The sequence below is a fragment of the Paralichthys olivaceus genome, chromosome 24 (genome assembly GCF_024713975.1).
Source record: "Paralichthys olivaceus isolate ysfri-2021 chromosome 24, ASM2471397v2, whole genome shotgun sequence".
Classification (NCBI taxonomy): Eukaryota; Metazoa; Chordata; class Actinopteri; order Pleuronectiformes; family Paralichthyidae; genus Paralichthys; species Paralichthys olivaceus.
The window spans coordinates 12,874,679-12,890,438 of NC_091116.1; the positions used below are offsets into that span (position 1 = coordinate 12,874,679).

Genomic DNA, 15,760 nt, shown 5'->3' on the forward strand with positions numbered 1-15,760 from the left:
TGAAACGCAGAAACAGATGCACGGATGGTACATGACGTTCCTGTCGGCCGGTTTCTGACTGGGCTGCAGGAACACAGCAGCTGACTGTGTGCAGTGGACGTCCTGGCCGGCGTCCAGGAGGGTTTTTACTGCGGCCGCCGCTGCATGTGTCTGAACGAGGCTCAGGAGCACATGCAACATCCTCCCTCAGGCGTGCAACAGGCGGCGCAGGATGAAGAAATCCACCACCTCGATCTGTTTGCACTTTTTTACCTTTTCAAAATAAACGATTTCCTGCTGTACACCTTTTGGACTGATGGCAAAACCAACACATTTAACGTTAAGTGTGAAAATGACCGTTTCGTTCAATGACCTCCCATCGTTCCGTCTCTCTCTCTCTCTCTCTCTCTCTGTCTCTGTGTTGTTGTGAAGCGTCAACTGTTCCCACTGCCCCCAATGGGACCATCAAGGGCCCCCCTCACCACGGCAACCCCTGCCATGGAAACCAGCCCCTCAAAGGAATGACCCCTTTGAGTGCCAGCGTGTAAACTCTCTGTGCTGCTCCGTAATAACAGGATATCGACTAGAAGACGACGTTCACACACTTTCACTTCTCGTCTCTGCATTTTCTTCAGCGCGTCAGCTTTACACAGACACCGGACGATTAGATGAGGGACTGAAAATGTAAAATGAATCGCCGAGTGAAGACGGTGCAAGACCTCGACCTCAGGTCAGCTCATGAAATCACAGACCGTAAATCCTGCTGGAAAACTTCAGCTTCTTTCTGGAGCGTCTCCAGATGTTCGTGGACGACCTCTGAGGAGGGGGGGGGGGGGGGGTCTTGTGACACTTGTGACACATTTTTTGTTTAGCAGAGATGTAGAGCTGAATCTCTTGGGCTGAGATTTTTACGTTTTCTCATAAAATTCAGTACCAATCTCAATTATTATTATTATTATTATTATAGAAACTGTCATGGAAACGGAAAGTAGCTCATAAACATATAAAGTTTATTTCTCTGACATTCCCTCAGTGTTTCATTCGTCACATATGTTCAGTCTCTTTGGAAAAACAAACCTGTGCTCTGAGTTTTTACGTCTGAATCTAAACTGTCCAACACTTTTCATTCATTCGTTTTAAAACCTAACGATGTGGAATAAATTCGACTGTTTCCTTTTCTTTTTCTTTTGACGTTTAATCGGCTAATGGTCTTTTCCTGTGTCGGGTCAGAAAACCAATGAGGCGTAAAGTCATGGAGTTTGTGTGTGTGTGTTCATTGTTGATATGTCTATGTCTACACGCTTTCATACTTCTCTTTGTCTTTAGATTTTTGTGCTCATGTAAGAAACGCTCATATAAAGAACATGTGAATGAGGCGTCCACAGACAGGACCTGTAATTAGCTGTTCGTTTTGCTTTCTGAAGCCACCAGCTCTTCCCACTTCCTTTGTCTGCACGCCGTGGGTCCCCAATTATTGATTCCTGTCCCTCCCCAGTCTTTCTTCTCCCCAGCTCACCTATCCCCTGTGGGGAAGCATGAGGAGAGGGTGCACCCCCGTGGATGGGCATGCCCACATTCACATGCTAATCCCCCGCCATCTGCTTTCTGCCCCAGGCAGAGGCTGCACGTGATGCCTTCCTGCCCGTGGCCACTGTGGGTGAGGGAGGAAAATCCCTGAGCTCCTCACGCCCTGAGGGGCTGCCAGGGTTATTGCCACCTTTTACACCCCAATGGAGGCGCCCTGCACCCCCTCTTTCACCCCCCCCCATAGAAAGAATCCAAAGGAAGTAACCTCCTCTATCCAGAGCCAATGGACCGAAGCACAATAAACCTCTTTTTCCGAGCGACCTCGTGGTCAAAGAGGCAGATCCTGGTGATGAGTTAATCACCGCCAGTCAGAGCAGATTCAAACGAGGCTGACCCCGAATCGTCGGAGTTTGTCTCCCACCTGTTTGAGTGGGAAAAGCTCTTCAGCGTCTTTTTTATTCTGAGCGGCCGCTGCGGTGTGTGGGATCCTGCAGCTCCACGATGACATAATAGAGAGAGTTTCAGCAGCTGGAAGTTCCTCTGTGTTTAGAATCCACTTGAATATTTATCTCTGCCAGGGAAGTTCTGTTTTCAGCCCTGTCCGTTTCTTCGTCAGCAGGATTACGTAAAAAAAACAAAAACACTCAACTGATTTCCACTAAAAGTTGGTGGATGTATAATTGTGGTCTGGACGAGGACAGTGATCCAGTTTCTGTGCAGCTTGAACAAACATGGAGGAGGAATGCTCATATTTCATAGGAGATATTTACTCTCTTAGAGTTTAAAGTGAAGTACAGTCCAGTGAAACATGGATTATTTCATTTAAGCCACAATAATAAAAAATGTAAATAACTCCAAATAGTTTTGTCTCTCAGATCAGATGAAAACTCAACAGTGCGCCGACACAAACAGGAAAGTAATCTTCACAGCCTTTATCTCTCCATGTTCTCACCACTAATGCAGCTCCGCACGTTACAAACCCGGATACGTGGAATGCATTTTATCTGCAGGAGCTCGTATGTCCTCGAGCCCAGTTATTTCCTGCGCTGGGCGGCGGCGGCGGCAGAGGCTCATGTGATCTAAAACCACAGAGTCACAGAGCTGGAGCTGGAAGACGCTTTAATCTACGTCCACATCTGAGTAATGAAAACACAAAGCTCGGTGTGGCTCAGCCCGCTGCAGCGTCGAGCCTCCGTGCGACTGTAGCTGCATGTGGCCTCTGTTTAGTGTGTGTGAATTCCTGCCTCGGTGTGTGTGTGTGTGTGTGTTTGCCAGAGTCAGTAGGATGATGTCACTGCTGCAGGGCGGACGATGCACCGACACCAGAGATGCTTGGCGACCTGTGTACGTTTCAGTCTGTCACTCTGACTGCAGGTTTGGTGCAGAGTGCTCGGGGCTGCTGGGCCTTGGCTTCAGCCGGTCAGTTTAAAAATGCTTCTTCACGTCGTTGTAGGTTTTTACACTGATTCAATTCATCACTGATACATTCACCCCCTTGGTTCTTGGTAATAATAATTTTCAGCGTTCAGATGAAACAAACGCTTTTAACACCAACCTACTTCATCTTCTCTCTGCCAATAAAGAGCGCCGGCATCTCACTCCTCAGGTCCTCTTTTAATTTATCTTCGTTGCCCGAAGGCGGCGTATCCATAGCGACTCATCCCAGTGTCATGGAAACAAAAGTATGGCTGCAGCAAGTAAACAGCTGCCTCCTGAACCCGCTCGGAAACCTGTAGCCCACACGGCGTCCCCGGCTGTGCAGCAATAAGAATATTCTGAATCCATCTATTATCTCGATGTTGAGTGTTTGGGAGACGTCTGATGAGGATCCTGACACGATGGGACTCGACAGAGGTGATCACACAGAGACGCTCATGAAGCGTGACCTCACCCATCAGTCCCTCAAGTGCAGGAAGTCATTAACACGTCTCCTCATCGAACCTGGCGTCAGTGCATCTCCTCTGCTCCTCTTGCTAATAACTGCAGCTCCTCTTTTGTTAATGGAAACAAGTGATTCCCAGGCTGCACACACTGAGGCCTTCAGGGTCTGCTCGTATATCACAGCCTCCCCCTGCGTGTCGTCCACACTCCTTTCACCCTAACCACACAATCGCTGTATCACTTACACTAACAGGCTTCATAGAGCATCTCAAGGTGAGAGCTGCTCTGCTTCCTGTCGGACGGAGCTGCCCACTTTAATGCCTGTGTTCGTCGCCACGCTGCAGTTTGTGTTTGATTGAAGAGTCCACAACATTATCAATCTCTCAGCAGCTGCCACCACCTCCGGTCCTTTTGCTCTTGATGTATATTTGATGCATCACCTGCAGCGTTGCGAACACAACAACCCGAGGCTGTTTGTGAGCAGATTCCTAAGATGCGTGACTCATCTCAGACTGAATTTCAGCTCTGTCTTTCGTCGTGCAGAGTTCAGGACGAGCGAGGAGCGGTCAGAGGGTCAGATTCATTTCTGACATGACTTTCTTCAGGCTCTTGCACAGTCGAAGCGTCATCAAGAGTCGATCTCCCAAACTCAGCATCTTCTTGTCCTCGCTGCGCCCACGTGAAATGTCAGAACCCAGAACATGACGAAACAAACAGAAAACATGGAGACCGGGCTGGTGGCGCTCCGGCAGCATCATTCCTTCCTGTTCGATGTCAGTTCCCCTTTAATGATTCAAAACAATTCTCAACAGATAGACAGGAGCTGGCAGGAAGAGGAGAGGATGAAGACTCTGTAGAGATTATGGAAACTTTACTTGATTTGTATTTAATGGTCTAAAATGCACAAAACCACTTGTCTTTAGTAGTTTTCAATAAGAAAAATAGACTTTAAAGCATCAAACATTATGTTTCATTTGGTGCTTGAGGTTTTTCCCCCTTCAGCGCAGCCAGAAAATCATCTCTGTTCTCCGAGCCTCCTCCCGTGACTCATACTTTTTTATGTTGTGGGGAGCAGGACGAGGAGGACGAGGAGGAGGAGGAGGAGGAGGAGGAGGAAGAGGAGGAGGGAAAAGTGCCGACTTGCTTGTTCTGGATGCTTCACTGACAGAGTGGTTTCTCGTGCACGGCCTGAATGACGGAGCTGCCACATTAGACCTGACAGCTGTTGACTCCAGCTCTGGGATGTGTTTGTCTGTGTTTGTTTGTCGTTGACTGGTGTTTACATTTGGCAGCGTCGGGCTGCGTGTTTGCACGCGGGGCCGGTGACCAGCCCGTCCAGGATGTGGCTCTACGTTGGCGTGTTTTTTTTGCGTGGGGGGGGGGGGGGGTTTCATCATGAAGTATCTTTCTCTCACGTGACGTGTGCATTCGTTCACTGTGTTTCACGTCGCTTGTGTTCACGCCTGGATATCACAAAGTGTGCAATCGAGTCCTGTGCAGCTGCCCCCTCGCTCCTCCTGCCTGTCTCCGATGACTTCCAGAAACTTCCGCTCCTCACTCGGCCTCAGTGACGTGTGCGTCCTCTCTCCTCCAAGCCTGAATGCCTCAGTAACTCCGCAGGGTTTGTCCTCTGGGTCTCACACCTCAACATCTGGGCCGAAGAACCACTTCATTCACTCAGTCTTATTGTAGCAGTGGATGTTGCAGTTTTAATGATCATGAAGGTGATTGTTTAGAATTGTTGTGGTTATTTCTGTGTATTTAATGTTTTATTGAGTCCTTTGTGTTATTTCTTCCTCTCGTAATGTCAGAGCAGCTTTTTTAAAACCTTGAAATCCAGACAGAAGGTTGACTTCCTGCAGAAAAACAGAGGATGTTAGGTTAGGGAGGGATTAGTAATAGATGATGGTTTCATGGTTTAAATGGTGAAATTTGGCTTTGAGTTGTACCTTTTCAATCTAGTTACCGTGAAGTTATCAAGTGGACAAGACACAGCAAAGAGTATTTGTGGTGTTTTGTAGAAACGTGGCAGAAGGAGCGTTAACAGCATGAGAAATAAGTGAAAAGAAAAAAGAAAGTAAACACAAGTGCATGGACACGCTACACACCCATCCACTGTCTCAAGCCCACAAAGTCAAACACACATCTGGAGTTTTCCTTTTTATTTCAGTCTGAAAAAAGTTGAATCAACCTCAAAGAAAATAACTCATAAAATCGTCAGCAGGGAGTTTTCCTCTGCGTTTTCATATTCACACATAAAAATATGAACCCAGCTTCTATCCAGAAACCTCAACCTGACTCTGCTGTGACAGTTTTCATCCTCTGCTCCTCTGCTGGAGCTCCACGTCTCTGCATCCGCCAGCGTCTGACCACCGGTGCCCAGACCGCCGAGCTCCCCGTGTAGGTGCTAATTCAGAGCAGATGGCGTGTGGAAGGAAAACGCTCAGGAGCGGAAACAGCCCTGCCGCAAATTACAAGCATTTACCTTTCCTTGCTGTTCACCTGCGCTCTCCGTGAGGCGCAGGGTTCATATTGGAAAAACTCAAAATGAAAAAGCAAACACAATTTAGTTCCACCCTCCTTTATTCTAATTTAGGATTGTGTGTCTGTGCAGCCCGTGAGCGCAGCAGCTGGGATCTTTATTTGCTCTCTTGTGATTGATTCATTATTCGTTTTTTTTTCTTTGCCGCAATCAGGTAGAGGAAAGAATCCCAGAGGCTGATATTTGGAGACAGTAACTGGCTGCCATTTTAAATTCATACTCATGTTAATTGGAAATAAATAAATCTGCTAAATGTTGCAGATCAGAGACGGTGAGATGTCAGATGGACAGCGTGTCTCTCCTGCTGTCCAGAAATGAAGCTAAAACACAAAAGCGAATTCTTTGAGTGCATTAATCCGTAGCTGCAGCCGCGTGTTGAACCCGTCCAGCACAGTGGAACGTACAGTATAGAGTCGACAGTGTTCCCTGCGAGGGAAAAGCATGTTGGGATTTTTTTCCATGCAGTAATATGGGATCGTGCACAGTAGCCTAAGTTTGAGCTCAGGGTGTAGGGACGACTTCAAAGCCCACGGCTACACCCTGTGGTTAGTGCGAAACCACACACACACACACACACACACACACACACACACACACACACACACAGAGCCTGGCAGACATTTAATACATATATATACAGCGTCACTCCATATTGTACGACAGGCACACATTTATATAAGTCCATAAAAACAGCTGACTGTGTTTTAACCCATGAATTTTCCCATCAGTCTTAGCATCAGCCCCCCGCCCCTTTCTCCAGCTGTAAAACAAACACACACACACACACACACACACACACACACACACACACACACACACACAGTCTATCCACTTCCTGTCTCTTTCTTTCTTCTCAAATCTCGTTCTTTTTAAACTGGCCTCTTGAAGACATATTTCACATTTGAGGAATTTCCTGTGTTCTGCTTATATCAGAGGAATATCACACACACACACACACACACACACACAGGCCATCTTTAGCCTGTGTGTGTGTGTGTGTGTGTTCCTCCTGCACACTGTACTCGTGCAAATGAATGTGAGTAATGAGACAGTATGTAGGAAGGACTACATCCATCACAATCAGAATTTCAATCCAGTGGTGGTCCAGCTGTTGCACGAGAAGGCCGTGCAGATTCCCGTGTGCACGAGTCACTGGTCATCGACGCGGTGACGCTCGCTCTTGGCAAACGAGCAGGAGAGGAAAGCCCCACTCTCACTAACCACTTACGCACTAGAGTGGCTGGACTCAGGAGGAGTTGCTGATTGAGTGATTTGCTTCTTTTCTCTGAAACATTAATATTAAGAGCTCAGTTCTTCTGCTGTGAAGTAAAGTGGAGTCACTTTCATGTCGTTTATCATCAGCGGCCTGTTTCCACGTCATTACAGTTTGATTTTTGGGACATTTGTCGCAGCAGTTTCATTCCGAGGCTGAATTTGAAGCTGCTGCTTTAATGGAGAGAAGTTGCATCGTGTTGGTTTAAAATGAAAAACAAAGAGAGGGTTCTACTCGTTGCCTTTTAAATGAAAATGTTCTGAAGTCTGCAGCGTGGAGATAAAGTCCAGCACAGCGTGAGGATTCACTGAGGAGAATGAGAATAGCAGCCAATTAAATGAAGTCACATGGCGAAAGGAAAAATGAGGCAGAAAATGGAAGTTAGTTGACAACGTTCAGTGACGCTAAATGAATTTGTTGTTTCTTGTTGTTGTGACATGATCTGCAGGTTTGTCTGGACGACGAGTAAAGCTGCGGCTTTGGTGTGAGTCATGCTGGTGTGTCCATGAGCCGAGGGGACGCAGAGGATCAGCTCCTGCGTCTGCTCTCTGCAGATTCACCTTTGACCTCTGACACCAGCGAAAATGCACAGACAGCGTTAAAGAGATTGTTTGTAAATGATATTTAATTAATTTAAATCTGTGAGCAGGGCAAGATGAGAAAACCAGAACAAAGAAGCTTCTTCTGAGTCAGAGGATCGAATTGTCCTCGTATCAAAAAGCAACGAATTCATCAAATAAACTTCACTGATGAAATTATACGAGCGGTTTCTTGTTGACTTTGCTACCTGAGCCTGAGAGAGACGAGTGGCCGCTAACCTTTAAACCGACGGCAGATCAGAGAGGATTTGGGTAATTAGATTTCCGTGTTCTCAAATCTAATTTGCTATTTTATTTAAAGCCAACAACGACAACACGCAGCCGCAGAGAGTTTTCTGCCATTTTGAGGCCGTTGTTGTCGGGCCTTGTGCCGGGAGGAGATTGCTCTGGATCCTGGCGACGCTGCGGATCCAGTCCTCAGGCATTAACGAGTGATTACTGGGTCCATGTCTGGGTGAAAGTATTAACACAGGACCGACAGTGATGGGGCTTATGGTTACATGTATGAAGTCGGCAGGGATGAAGAGCTCGACTGCAAACCTGCGTTATCGCAGTGCACCCTCACATTTGTCTCCTCTGACCTGCAGACAAAGCTGGAACCGCAGCAACGGTGACGCCTGCGTTCAGTGAGGCAGAACCGGGCGCCGTGTCCCCGAGCACCTGCGATGACTTTGCGCGCTGGTTGAGACTCGAGCTCGTGCTGGAGCTGCATTTTTTTAAAAAACCGACTGAGTCATGCTTTTCAGGAAAGAAAGAAAGCCTGATGAGGGAGAGAGCTTTTTGGAGATGACGATGCACCACAGGCTAAATGAACTGCAGTAAGTGTCAGCAGCTGTTTGCGGGGATCTCATCCTTGCAGGCCTGTGTTCAAAACAACAGATCCAGGAGGAGAGAAGGTGATTTTTTAAAACTTCATTACCCAGGCTTCTCACGGGCCTCGTTATTTTGGTGTGCGGGACGTTTTATGGGTCAGAGACGTGATCCAGACGTCCTGCACCAGTCGTGGAAAACTCACCGTCCAGCGCTGCAATTCTCTCCGTCCAAATCTGGATGAAGAGGTCTGGGCAGATTACTCCCCTGAGGCTGCCATGATCCATTCAGCTAATCCTGATCATAGTGAGTTGGCTGTGCACCAATCTCACTGCAGGCCGCACACCCCCACCTCCAGTACAGCAATGAGATTGACCTACCTTTTAATTTGGGATTAGACGCGAGGTTTTATTGTGACCAATGAGAATTTCATCCTGCGATAATCAGCATTTGAGAGAATAAAGGGAATAAATCTGACAGTAAAGAGATTTATCTGCTTAGCTTCACATTAGAGTTGATTCTGGAGACGTTCGGCTGCAAAGTGACACGATCAAGTTTTCTTTAGAATGGCCTGATTCCACTCTACTGTACTTAAGGTTGTGTCTGTCGTTAAACTTTCCATATGTCCTGGTCAAACAAAGTCACGTGTAATCTGTCGTCAGCGAGTTCAGTGCGCCGCCGCCGTGCCTGTTGACAGTTCGGCTGTGGCAGATCGGCGTTAGTGCGACCAGCATCTGCTTCTGGCAGCGGAGGCGGAGGGGAGATTAGATTTTGCCGTGTTTGCTGGCTCTGCAGCTCCGGCGCAGGCCTCGGCCTTTAATCGGCGCTGGCAAATGGCCTCCCTGAAGGCGGCTGGCGTTGACAGGACTGTCTGCGCCCCTCCGAGCTTCCACTCCCTCCGGTGGTCTCCCCCTCTCTCCTCTCTCTTAACCTCACCTCTTATCTCTTGCAGCGACTCTGTGCTCCTCGGTTCTCCACGTTCTGTGAAAATTTAAAATGACCTCACGACCGCCGCGTTAGATGTTCCACACTGACGGGCTGATTACAGTCCTCCTGATGGCTCATTCTAACCCCCCCACCCCAAACACGACGAGCTAATGACGGGACTGAGGAGGAGATGTGATGTGGGAAAGAGCTGCTGCTGCCTCCCTCTCTTCCTCTAGTTTTTTTTTTAAGTGGTTTCAGAACCGTATGACTGCATCCTTCATGATTCAGCCTCACGACATCCTCTGCGGTCGCTCTGAGGTCTGGCGATCATGTCAGGGAGCCTCCTGACATCAGTGTGGTCACCTTGGTTTGCTTTAGTGGTTTCATTTATTTACTTCTTCGAGGATGTGTTCAGAATGCTAACATGCTAAATTGTCTATATGCCGGACTGGATTTTAAACCATGAGCTCAGAGATTCTCGATATGATGATGTTCATCATTTTACAATAAAGAAGCTTTAACACTTATTTCCCTCTTATGCAGACACGACTCTCAGTGTCGTCAGATCACTGTGGCCCCCTTTGCACAAAAAGGAAGTGAACGTACATTTGCGTCCACACACACAACGCTCGGCTGATCGAGCTTTGATTTGATTCTGATCTGAGGCTTTTGGTTCCAAAGTTTGCAGCGAGGGGAAACTGTGTAGTGCGAGGAGGAAGGATTCCCAGGATCTCTAACGCTCATTCATCCTGACACCTCCCGTAGCTGAAGACTGGGATCTGTGCGAGCCTCTTGAATATGAAGATATTTCATTTCATGTGGTTTGAGGTTTTAGAAACCAGCAGAGAATTAGGATTTGCTTTTTTCTCTGCTTGTCTGGCCTTCTACAGTCTCTCTTTCTCCCCCCTCCGAGTGTGTCTCTCACCTCCTCTCCCCCTCTCGTTTCCCCCCCCCTCACCGCCTTTGTCTCAGTGCTGCTGCTGCAGCGGGCCTTGCCTGCAAATGAGCACTGGAACAGAGCGATTATTCAGCCCGGTGCGAGCCCCTGCGCCCCTGCTTCCACACAGTGCTCATGCACGTGTGGACTCACGCTGCTGCTCTCGCTCCTGCGTCTTTGTGCATCTGAGCAAAAGAACATTTTCAGCATTTTTACAGTTGAGACAAAAAGAACGAGGAGAATCTGGACGTTTCCTGGACGGAGACGGTCTTTTATCTCTGAACTCAATTCCCTTTGGGGGGGGGGGGGGGGGGGGGAGGATGAGCTTCCTATCCCTTTCAAACATGAATGAATGTGACACACAAACATACACACACACATTTCTTCTTCAATCTTCCACCCCACCCCCAACTCCACCAGCCCTTCCCCAGTGCAGTGCAGACACTGGCTGAGCGTGTGTGTGTGTGAAGAAAACCCATCAGCCCTCTCTGTCAGTGCGACGCTGCCCCTCTCTTGACTCTTCTCTTTCTGTCTCGTCCTTCTCTGCAGAAGCTGCTGCCGTGCCCCCTCCCTCCGTCACCACCAGCGCCACCTTGTGCCCTCTCTGCAGACGATAAGCTGTCATAACCGCCCCGACCCCTCCAGGTAAGATTTTACATCTTTCAAATTGTTTTGTTGACAGAAACTGGCGCCTCTCTAATCTCTTCTTTATCAGGAGGTTTCCTTTGTTTGCACAGATTCTCATTAGTGAGGATATTTGCCTTTGACATATTCAAACAATCTTGTGAAACAGCTGATGTTGTGATAGGCCTCGGGGCCGCCTCTGTGTTTTGATGACCTTACTCCCCTCCCTCGTCTAGACAGATTATTCAGCAGGACAGCGCAGCTCACCCTGGGTTCGCTGTCGCTCTAGAAAAAAACCCTGATCTCATGCGATTTCTGCTCCCCGGAAGAAAAACGCGATATCCGTTGGAAACAGCTTCGGCTGCGATTGTATTCAGAGGCCGGGGGCCGCGATGGCATGTGGCCGCTGGCGGTTAGCGACTCGTAGCCAACAGATTGTCGATGGTTTCGCCGTGGGAGTGACGCCAAGATGGGCGAGACCACGGGACCCGTTACTCCGCCCGTCGGCGTCGGCAGAGCCGTCACAAGTTGGCTGGAGGCTCTGGAGGAGTTTCAGAGCTGACAGGTGGTTTCTGCAGCGAGCAGGTGGTGATGGAGTGATGGTGAATCTGACTCCCTGTCCTTCACCCCCCCCCCATTTGTTTGTTTTGTTATCTCTTCTCTTCTTTCCTTCTCTTCTTTCCTTCTCTTCTCTTCTCTTCTTCTCTTTCACACTCCTGATTCCTGATGAACGCCATGAAGATCTTGACCTTATTAAAACTAAAGCTGAAGTATTGCGATTAGTTCCCTGGTATCTGTGTGTTAGACGTCACCTGGATGTCCGTCACACACAGCAACACGTCCTCCCCTCCCCTCCCCTCCCCTCCCCTCCCCTCCCCTCTCTCTCTGTCTGCCTGTGTGGTTGCCGGGCAGCACTCAGGCGAGCTGTCTTTTCCCGGGAACTGACTCAGGGTGACACGCCATGGCGTAGGAGGGGAGGACAGGACAGGACAGGGGGGGGGTGGGTCACACACTGAGTCCCCGCAGTCACCGTCCCCTTTTTTTTCCGCTGCGTCACTCTTCAACTTCTCGTGCCCTCGCTTTGAGGTCGTCGCCTGGCGTGGAGGCCGCCGTGCGGCCCGGGTCACCAACTGTTGCTGCGCTCGCAGGGCAAAACAAGTGGGAGAGGAGGAGGGGACATTGTTTTGGAGTCAACGCCACCGCTGGTTCCAACTGCTGTTTGACAGAGAGGCATTTGAAATGTCACGTGTGTGAGAGGACGTTGTTTCATTAGCTGAGATACATTTAACCCTAGGATGTACCTTCAGCCTCTGCAGTGCATCATGGGAAGTGAAGGATCTGGTGTTTTTAGTTTTATATTGGACTGAAATTCCGGATATGTTTTATTTCAGTGGTCACGTAAAGTATCCAGCTGCCACGAGAGAAATTTAACTCATCCACCTTCAACATCGACCAAAACCAGAAGCTGAGATTTGTGTGTAACGCGCTGCAGGTGACCTTCACAACTCGACCTTGCAGCCGAGGCGCCGCCCTCGACTTTGACAGAACAGCCCTGAAGGGTGCGTTGACATGTGATATGAAGCTGCGTGTCAGAGACGAGGTGAACCACGGAGGCAGGAGCAGCTGAATGGAACGGACGGAATGGGATGTTACAGACGGCTCGTGTTGTTTAAGAAATTCGTGTTGACGGAAGATCGGCACTTTTCATATTTGTAATGTCAGGAGAAGAATATGATGATAGTGTAGCGTGCATACAAACTGTAGATCAGATTGTAGTCATGCTCATCCATTAAATTAATAACTGTGAATAAACAACTTCAGAATCTTCTTTAAACCTTTAGACCTTTGAGCATGAGCAGAAGCATGAATCAGAGGAAAGTATTAAATATAACAGTTGAGTCTGGAACACTGAGATCCAAACATGAAGATGTCCTCGAGCCGTTCCACCTTAGAGCCCACACTGTTCATTTGTACGGCCCCTGCGGACCACCCTGTCTGAACATGACTGATGAATGTGTGTGTGTTGCTGCGAGGCCTTTACGTGTCGTAGCGCAGCTGCTGCCTGGTTTTCATGACGCTGCAGGATGAGGTTAAGATTGGAGACGAGGGCAAAGAGGGAGTTTGCTTGTAGATGTTTTACTTCCTGATATCTATATCTGGTTAGTCTGTCCCTCTTCTCTGTCGAGGGGCATCCTCTCTCTTTGCACCTGTAAGGTTCCAGCGATTAGACAGAGTCGTCCTGCAGAATACAGGAGCTCGGGACGACACACACACACACAGTTAATCAATTATTTACAGGCAGTGAAGAGATAATGAGAAGCCTCAACTGCAAATCTGACACGTTTCTCAACACACGGAATCTGTTTATCGATTGCAGCTGCAGGATGTTAAAGGAATAATGTTGTTTTTTTGTTGAGTTGAATTTTGAAATCACGCATCGTATTATTTTTGGATGCGTCCGTGCACTTGAACATCCTTCACCCAAACTCCAGCTTCTCTTATCTGATGTGTCAAACGTGCATGTGTTGTGTTGTTTGTGTTGTTAGGAGGCGTGTGCCGGCCTCGGGGTGTGCGTGTCTGTGTGTGTCTGTCTGTGGGGAGACGGAGGCTGTCTATGTGAATTATAGATGAGGGAACGGGGGCGATGGCCAAGTTAAAAAGGGGAGAAACCGAGACCTCAGAGGAAAGACTGAGAGGCTCTGTCGGATTTTTACAGGCCGAACCTCGAGGTTGAGCCACAAACGCAGTCTGAGGAAATCTCTGCAGCTTCAGCCGGCGTGCAATCACCATAAATCATCACATTCACTCCTCTTAGTTTCCGTTTTTACACAAATCAGTGTGTGGGTCTTTAGAAAAAGGGTTTTCTGTTTCACTTAAGTGTCCCGGTAAGACCCCGAGTGACACTTGGATGGTTTTAAATACAGCTGCAGTTCCTCTTAGTTCCCAGTTTAGCATTCAGCAGGAGGCAGCAGTAAGAACTAAGCCTTCCAGTGACATGATAAAACCCCCGGAGGACAAATTGGATGTCCTCAGGGAAATGGAAATTTGAGCCTTTAATAAAGATAATATAAAATGTGAAATATCGGAGAAGGAAAGAAAACTTTGGTGCATTTACGTTTAAAGTTAAATTCTGGTTTGTCATGCATCGCCACAGAACTCTGCATCCCTCTGATTCTGCAACAGGCTCCTTGTAAACACAGTCGCCTGGTTGATCACACTTGGACTCTGTTTAACTGGAATTGAATCCAGGTGCATTGAGCTGTTGTTGTTTTTACTGCCTTCCTCTCGGTGCACGTCGCTCTCCCACGGTGCCGGACGAGCTTCAAGTGCTGAAAATCAATCCAGAGCCCATGAAGAGTTACGACTCGTGTCATGATCGATGCGATTCCTTTATTTATTATTTGAATGCATCCTGAAGTCTGCAGGATTGAGTCTTGAGCCTTTTAGCGGCGTGCAGAGATTAGGACTCATTTTCTGTTTGATGAAGTCTGTGGATTAGGTCCTGACCTCCTTCCCCTCCTTCATCTCTCTTTGACTCTTCCCTCCGTCTCTTCTGCTCTGTCTTCGACCCGCTTGGCCTCTGTCCACCCTGGAGGAACATGCAGGTCAACTAGAAACGCAGAGTCGAGCGTGTTCCTTCTTTCCAGGGACTCGAGATGAATCGCTCGTTTGTTCATCCCTGTTTTATTTTTTTTCTTCCGTTAAGTCGAGCGACAACACGAGCTGCTGGGTTTGATCGTCTGCGTCTGATGAGCTTGTGGAGAAATTATCTGCAAAAGTTCTAATTAATGAGTTTGGAGTTAAGATATACGACGATTAGAAAATCAGAAAGTGGCTGAGGCGTCAAGTTTTTTGCAGAAAGTGTAGCTATGTATGATTTCATTAATCCCTTTTCCTCCTCATCTCATCTGAATCGCATTAATGTGTTCATTGGTTTCACTCTAAATCTCCGTATGAGTGAATTCATGATGAGTTTCTATCAGTCCGATGAAAAACGTGGCGTCACGAGGGACGGATCATTTACTCTGACGGTTTGAAACTTGTCTTAAGGTATAAATCTTTTCCTCTTGATATTTTTGGGCAGAGCTGTAACTCCACATCTCTTTCTATCTCTCCATCTTCCTCTCTCTTCATCCCTTTCTTTACTTGGCGGATCTTCACCGCCTGGCTGTGCAGTCTCTCCCCTGAAGAGACATTATTTCCTGTCTGACCTCGGTTTCCTTCTTTTCTCCTTTTTTTTCTGTGTCTCTTCCATCAAATTAACTCGCCTCCCTGCTTTTTGCCTCCTCCTCTGTGTTTGCAGACGGAGAACAGATCAGATTAAATAACCTCATAAATCACTGCAGAGACATTAAAATGCTTTGAAGTCGTTTTTTATTGGATTTTAATTTAATTTGTCAAATCATACAAATCAAAGTCATCCGTCCTTCACTCGAAAATCTAATACCGACTGATATTTTTACGATTAAGATCATTTACCTGTGTGTTTTTGTTTCCAATCTTTTTTAGAAATAATGTGTGACCTCCCTTATTTTGATTTTGTCGTAATTAACAGGAAAACAGATATTTTCAACAATTAGTTTGAGTTAAATTTCAAACTGAATTCGTTCTTTAATGTGAGAATGATTCCTCCTGTGTGATGTCTGTTTCCCTCGCCTCTT

At 47.6% G+C, this 15,760-nt stretch overlaps 1 protein-coding gene across 14 annotated transcripts in view; it reads left to right on the forward strand.

Moving 5' to 3' along the window:
* Positions 1 to 15,760, forward strand: part of LOC109644032 (microtubule-associated protein tau-like) — a 39,652-nt gene that overhangs the window by 4,305 nt on the left and 19,587 nt on the right. For 11 of the 14 annotated variants that reach the window (XM_069521132.1, XM_069521138.1, XM_069521123.1 and 8 more), the window contains exon 2: positions 11,025 to 11,120. The gene's annotated coding sequence lies outside the window, so the exon portion shown is untranslated. Of the gene's footprint in view, positions 1 to 546; positions 710 to 8,187; positions 8,620 to 11,024; positions 11,121 to 15,760 lie in introns of those variants that run through there. The other 3 variants (XM_069521126.1, XM_069521131.1, XM_069521125.1) reach the window with 3 other exon arrangements.